The following is a 7479-nucleotide window of genomic DNA, read 5'->3' as shown; positions in this document are numbered from 1 at the left end:
TGGATTCTGAGATTCCTCCAATCATACATAGCCTTTGGTAATAACACCGTTCTCTGGTGATCATATCTCGTTTTCAACTCTGTCCAAAGGTCTAGAGGATTCTCAATAGTTAAGTACTGATCTTTGAGACTCTCAATAAGATGATGGCGTATAATTAATATAGCTCCATATCTATATTTCTCACTCAAGGGGTTTAGTTACTATCAACCTAACGATCATATTCAATGAGATTAGTGAAATTAGGGTTTCAATATGAACAAGCCGGCCGGTTTCAAGTTTTAAACAAGATGAGAACTAATCAACTTAGGTGATTTCTATCGCAAGATAAAATTCAATTAGTTCATCAATTCAATCAACCAAATTCAAGTATGAGATTAATCAATCCTAGCAATCTGTTCTATGTGATGATAATCAAATTCAAAACATTCAATCACAAAAACAATCAAATCAAATTTCGATTAGGGTTTGCATGGTATGCATGCGGCTAGGCTTTAGGGAATTAGGGTTTCGATTTTAATCAATCAATAAGATTCAATTTAGGTCATAAGCAATAAGATTCAATTTAGGTTATTAGGGATTGGATCTATTGCCTTAAGTTTTGGTTCTTAGGTTTTAGTTTTACCTAAACCTCAAGTCGGGTTGAATGGACCACCGAATAGAGTAGAACGCGAGCTGATCGTTGCTGTCGGGTCACGAACGGGTTGTTGTCTGTCGCGAACGGATTGAAGCTGAGACGAGTCGTGAACGGGAGCAAGCAGCTATCGGGTCGTGAACGTGCTGGCTATCGAACGGTATCGGGTCGCGTCGAGCAGACTGAGATCATGTTTTGCGAACAGGCTGAAGTTGCGAGCTGAGGAACGAACAGAGGCCGCGTGCTGAGATCGGGAACGCCTTGAATATGGGGTTTTAGGTTCTCGATCAGATTAGGGTTCGTCGTCGGGTTAAGGGTTTATCGCCGTTAGGGTTTAGGGTTTCTGAGTCGGGATTTAGCTTAGGGTTCTTAGAGTAATCGTGCTGAAAACGTGTTGTGAAACAAGAGAATATAATCTATGTTTCTGTATATTAATCATAACATATGGAGCCCTTTATATATAGGGAATTATACCATCATAGAATAATGGAAAGAGTAAAAATCATAAACATAAGTAAATAAGGAAATAGTAGAAGCTCGCCGCCGGCTCTCTCTCTCTCTAGGCGCATGGGCTGATACCGGACCGGGCCGGTTATGGACATCCATCGTATGGTTTATAACAATATTCTCTTTTTTGTAACTTTTATCTTCTTCTTGTTTATCCATTTAACGTTTGGTTCTACGAAAATAACAGATGCACGCATACTTCGTGATCCTCCGTTACTTAATCTCATGAGGCAAGGGCTTAGATTAGGCCTGAGAATTTTACCCGGACCCGAAGATCCGACCCGACCCAAACCCGAAATCCGATGGGTACCCAAATTAATAATGTAAATTAAATAAAATGCATCAAGGGGGAATAGAAGACGGGTTATTCGTCTAGAGAACATGGGAGTCAACCACTAGGAAACAACAAATTGTTATTGTATCTCGCATAGTTTAATATATATACACATTTTAATATAATAAAAACACAAATTTTGAATAAAATTTCGAATATTTTCGGATATATAAATATTTTCAGATATTTTTTTGTATTTTTAGGTCATTTTAAATCGAACCCGACCCGGAATCGAACAGAATCCGAACCGATAAATTCTAGTTACCCGAATGGATCTAACTATCTAAGACCCGATCCGACCCGGACCTGACACGATCCGAACCGACCCGGAACCGAGAATTTGAAATTACCCTATCGGGTCCTAAACTCTTAGACCCGAAAAACTCGGACCCGAAAGGACCCGATCCGAACCCGACCCAACGACCCGAATGCCCAATGGCTAGCTTAGACCATCTCTCTTTTTTCTTTGAAATTATGGACCGTAGACTTGCTCTAGGTGTTTTGGTTGGTTTATCATTATTCTTTTTCTAGTCTTTTTTGTTTTTTTTTTTTTGTCAACGGTTTCATTTCATAACCAACTCAAACTAGAGTATTTAAACAACAAAGCTTGGGTACTAAACCCTTTGCAAAGGCAACAGCTAAATAGATTGATGTGCATAAATTAGAACAACATGATAGAGGAGTGAAGAGAGTGACAAGGTTTTCAAAGATGAGAAACCTGTGATCTCATTCAAATCCATCCCTAAACGTAGGGCAAAGAAGGGGACACTTGAGTCCGAAAGACATTGGAGACTTGAGAGTCCAATTGATATTGCAGATGGAGAAGCTTTATGCAGCAAAACAGCCTTAACTACTAGGACAGAGTACTCACTTACTCTACTAGATGAGTGATGGGGGTCACAGGCTTTAATCCATGATCCAATCACTGAACAATCATAACCAATTGAAGCAAACCCAGCTACAAATTCAGAGGTGACAAAACACCTTTTTGAAGAGCCTATGAGCTGTGAGTAGGACCACCATAGCCAAGTAGACAAGTCTGAGACAATAGAATTCATAGCCCCAAAGACACAATTCCATGTAACAGCCTCGCAATGAGGTAATAAAGTGGTACTACAAAGAGTAACTTCCTCATACAGAGGTAAAGCGAACTTCACCCTGAAACTCCAAGGGTGTACAACATCCTCAAAACGAGGGAAATAGTCATTCCAGAACATCATAACATCTTGTGACAGCTTGAAGGAAAGAGATACCCTCCAAAAGCTTGCGCTAAGGTAATAAAAGCCTGCATTTAGAAAGCAATTCACCGCCAATATTTCATCCTTCAAAGCCCGACTTTGAAAAGATGAGCAATGTAAGGAGATACGCTTGCAATCAGCTATCACTACCAAAACACTTGCAACAAATAACACAACCACACAATTCTCTTGATGATATATAGTTAATGCCCTTAAGGCTGACTTTAACAAATCATGTTCCTCACCAGAGACAAAAATTTATCAACCAGCGGAAGAAGCAGCAGAAGAGGCTGAGTGGATATCACATCAACGTCAGAGCAGAGATCTCATGGCATAAAAGCTTCAGATTCCTTTTGTTGGACAGGAGAGGAGGAAGACGGTGAGATCTGGCATAAAAAAGCACTATCCAAGAGAACAGGTGGAGGGTCGTGGGGTACTGGAGGGACTGGAGGATCCATCGGAAACACCCTGTCGAGATCCGGATCTGGTGGTTCAGGCGGCAGAAGAGACCCAGATGTAACAGCTGCAGAAGACTCCATTGGAGGAGAAGAGGGAAAGCTTCGGGATGGTGAGGGAGAGGTCGACGGAGCGGTGGAGAGGCTCGTGATTAGGACAAAGAGGAGCTGCAACTGAGAGAGACCTTCATCATTCTGGTGGAGGAGCTTGTTGTGCGGCTGTTTTGGATAGGGCGAACTTAGTTCTTTCATATAACTCCTTTAGTCTTTTTTGCTTCTAAAATTTTAAAATATAGACATTAAAATTCTCTTGGTTATATATGCATATGACACTTGCGCATATTAACATTCTGCATAGAGATTTTTTGTGTTGATCACTGTATCTCCGGTACACAGAAGGAAGATGAAATTCAGATTCATTAGTACATAAAAGGAATCAGATGCGTTTTGGTGGGGTTATGACTTATGAGATCAATTAATACCTCTTCAGATGATTGCAGCGCTTCCATTAAATCCAATTCTCACCAGGTTCGTCTATTTTTTGTACAGTGGGATCGTATTTTGCTACCGTTTCTATTTGGTGCCAGTCCCGTTTGGTTTTTGACTCTGTTGTACGTCTCATGAAGGTTCTTGGCTATGGAAAGGTGATTTTAGAAGCGCCGTTGTACGATAAAGATTGCGTTTTAGGCGATAATTTGGCTGCGCATTACCTTTTCTCTTCGGACATTTCCAGAGCCAAAACCTATGCTCGAGCTGCAGAATACCATCTTGTAAGCTCTACCTATGTAAAGTAATGATACTCCATAGCTACCACATGTCTATAATTTGTGATACTCAATTATGAGCTTGGTGTTGTTGAGCTCTAAAATTGATTGGTTTTACTTTCAGGGGAAAGCCACTCCTTATGAAAAAGCATTTTTCGAGGCTGTTAATTACTTGATCTCTGATAATATGGACGAAGATGTGGCTTTGGAGTTACACTCTAAGGTTAGGATGTTTCTTGGCTTCTAGTTCTTCGTAGTTCTGCTTGCGCTCCTTAAATTTTGCTATCTTGGAAGAGATTAGAGATTTCTGTGTTTCTACATGGGTCGACCTGATCTCTCTTTGCCTCTTTTTGAGGAGGTACTTCAAATGCTGATCAAATTTACATGTACTGCATGCTGCAATCATTATCTTTAATTCACTTCACTTGGTTATAACTTGGTAGATCCTACGTACCTGAGAATCAAGAACATGACTATGTTTATGGTATGCTTGCATTCTTCTTATTGGAGCGTGTACATTTAGCAGAAGCTGAGAAAGCGGCTAGGAAAGGATATGAGATCAACAAAAACGACTCTTGGGCTCATCATTGTGTGAGTTCTCAACGTTTATATATTATCCTTATCTTTTGTTGTTACTTGGTATGCAAGCTTTCATTTGTGTGTTTTGGGCAGTTGTGTCATGTTCTTCAAACTGAATGTCGTTTCAAAGAAGCAGTAGAGTTCATGGAAGCATGCTCAGCTTCATGGGATTCATGCTCTTCCTTGAGGTATATAAATGTTTTTCAAATAAATTAGAAAAATCTTATGATCATCCATGGAAACACCTATTAAAGAAAAATAAACATTTGAAACGTTAGGTTTCGCATAACTGGTGGCATGTCGCTGTTTGTTACTTGGAACTTGGAAGGAGGCTCTCCCATAAGTAAAGTACAAAATATATATCATAATAAGATGTGCAAAGAGCTGGAGAAAGAAGATGCTGTTGCCACAGACGTAATTCCCTTATAATTTTTATTCACCTTTTTTAAAATGTAACATGGGATGTTCAAAAGAAATTTGTAACATGGGACTAACATGTCTTATACTTGTAATATTAAAATTAGGTCTACATGGATGCTCTCGGTTTGATGTTGCGCTTGGACACACGCGATAAACTACCTGAGTTTTTAGACGGACTAAAAGTCCTAGCAGACTGTTTGACTGACCAAGTAAGTAATGTCTATGTGTTTGCATTGCATTCTTATGCATTTATTTTGCACTTCTTCTAAAGTTTGCACCATTTCAATGTTCAGAAAATGTAGTATCAAGAGTGGCTTTTTGATATTACAACAATTTGGGCGTTGAGTAAAGTTGGAAACACTTCACAAACACATGTACGTACTGCTCGAGGGCCTCAAGTCCCGGTCAGTACTACTTTTCTCTCTTGTAACATTTTGTTCTTGTTTCTTGACTTATCATCTGACTCATCTAATTCTAACAGAACATGTAACATGAACAAAAAGAAACAACAGTTGATGCAGAAGGCGATTCAGGTTAGTTTTGTTGATCTTGATTTACAACTACGGAATTTTTGAGCCTTTTTATATCGTAAGATTGTTTTTCTTAATTTAAGCTAGCTCGCTGAAGCTGTATATGAATATGGAAAAGGAAACAACACAAAAGCTCTAGAAATGCTTGGTCCAAACTTTGACGTTGTTGACTAAGGTAATGCATGTCAGCATGTTCTTGCATTTATGAGATGTATCACTGCGTCTTGAACACTGGATTTGCAGCGGTTAGAGTATTGGAGAGGAGGATAAAGCAGAGAGATGGTGCTCCTTTCTTGTGGCATTTGCTGGTATTCTTTTAGGCACTTTATATGCGCACAAATGTTGATTTAGGATACATTTCATGTCTATTTGGAAAGATAGATGCATCGGTGTTTATACAGTTTATGAAACGTTGATGCTTTGTTGCAGGAGAAGAGTTACCTCATGGAAGGCAATGCAGAAGCTGTTGTAACTACATGTGAGAAAGCCAATGTGTTGGAATCTTCATATTTCAAGTTTTCTTGATTACACCATAAAAACAGCACCGTCTTGTTATCCTTTAGACTATGCTTTTGCGTTTTGTTGAATATAGTTATTGTCGATGTAAAAGCTGAACTTGAACTTTCTATGTAAATAATTTTCGCTTTGACCAAGAATATAAATAGACGTTTTCATAAATAATGTAGTGCTGCCATGATCTTCTTTCCTGCATGAAGCATCACCTAGTCATATAACTTCCAGATGTCTACTAGTTTTGTAATTAATATACAAAAAGTCATGTTAAGACTTGTTAGTTATTACATGCATGATGCATCACCCTAATAACGTTCGAAGTTTCATGAGTAAGTAAACAAATATTATTTGGTGACTATGTCTTTGAAAGCCTGACAGGTTAACGATTGTATTAAATATAAAGAATAAAAACTCAAGATAGGGTCTGCTGACAAAATATATAATATTAAAAGACATATTCTCTTGACTTTTTGTTATATAGAAGAGACAGCATATCCCACGCGCAGTTACATGTTCCTCATGATCGTCTACCATCCATTGTTTTCTCAATTGTTACTCAAAAAAAGTTAAAACTATATAATATAAACATTTTCTTAAGAACATTCTACTATGAACATTAAAAGTGTTATGATTTCTTATATGAAACACTCCATCCGTCTCGAAAATGTAAAGTGATTAAGAGAGTTTTTTTATGTTCCAAAACATAAAATATTTTTAAAATTCTAAATAATTTTTAAATTTATCAAATACTTCATAACCCATTGTATTTTATAATAGTTTGAAGTGTTTTTAATTTATAGTTTTGATAATAGTTTTTAGATATAAATTTATTTTTAGTATCTGTACTTCATTTAATACAATATATATTTTAAAACAAAAATATAACATTTATTCAGTTATATATGTTCAGGAGCCACAATTAAAATAGTTGCCTAGTTGAACTTTTCTTTCATCAATATTAGTGGTATTCCGGCACTACGCGCCGGGTTCGTATGTTTTGTTCTTACGTGAATTTACAATTCATTTTATGGTCTTAGTAAAAGAAGTATGTTCACAGAAATGAAAATGAAAATACGTCGAAAGAAAATGATCTTATGCTTATCGCGGGATATGCTTTTCGTGTCATATATATAATTATATTATTGTATATTTTCATTATGTGTATTTCATATTAGCATTTTCAAGAGAAGTGTATAACAACGTTTATGGTTTTTAAGAATGTTAGGGTGTAGAAGGATTATGTATACGAAAACTAATTATGTTTGATTTCGTTGTTTGTGTTTATATTAATAGGTTGCTACGTATAACATATTATATAGGTTAGATGCGGTTTACGTGTATTCTAGTTGTATGTTTTTAAGCCATGATTGACTGGCTAGTTGTGGTTTTTTATATTTTGGACTCTCAAAGCTGAGTATGTGGTTGGCATGATTATCGTTTGTATGATGGAATTGAGTTTAGATGATTGCATTTAGTAACAGTTTATCTGTATGCTGAATATGTTATTG

The 7479-nt window shown here is 37.2% G+C and overlaps 1 pseudogene; it reads left to right on the top strand.

The window, feature by feature from the left end:
* The first annotated feature begins 3524 nt into the window (after positions 1–3524).
* On the top strand, positions 3525–6107 carry LOC106302053 (annotated as a pseudogene).
* The last annotated feature ends 1372 nt before the right edge of the window (positions 6108–7479 follow it).

This window comes from Brassica oleracea, chromosome C7 (assembly GCF_000695525.1).
Source record: "Brassica oleracea var. oleracea cultivar TO1000 chromosome C7, BOL, whole genome shotgun sequence".
In the NCBI taxonomy this organism is placed as follows: Eukaryota; Viridiplantae; Streptophyta; class Magnoliopsida; order Brassicales; family Brassicaceae; genus Brassica; species Brassica oleracea.
The sequence above is the reverse complement of the archived record's forward strand: the minus strand, read 5'-3'. Positions and strand labels throughout refer to the sequence as shown.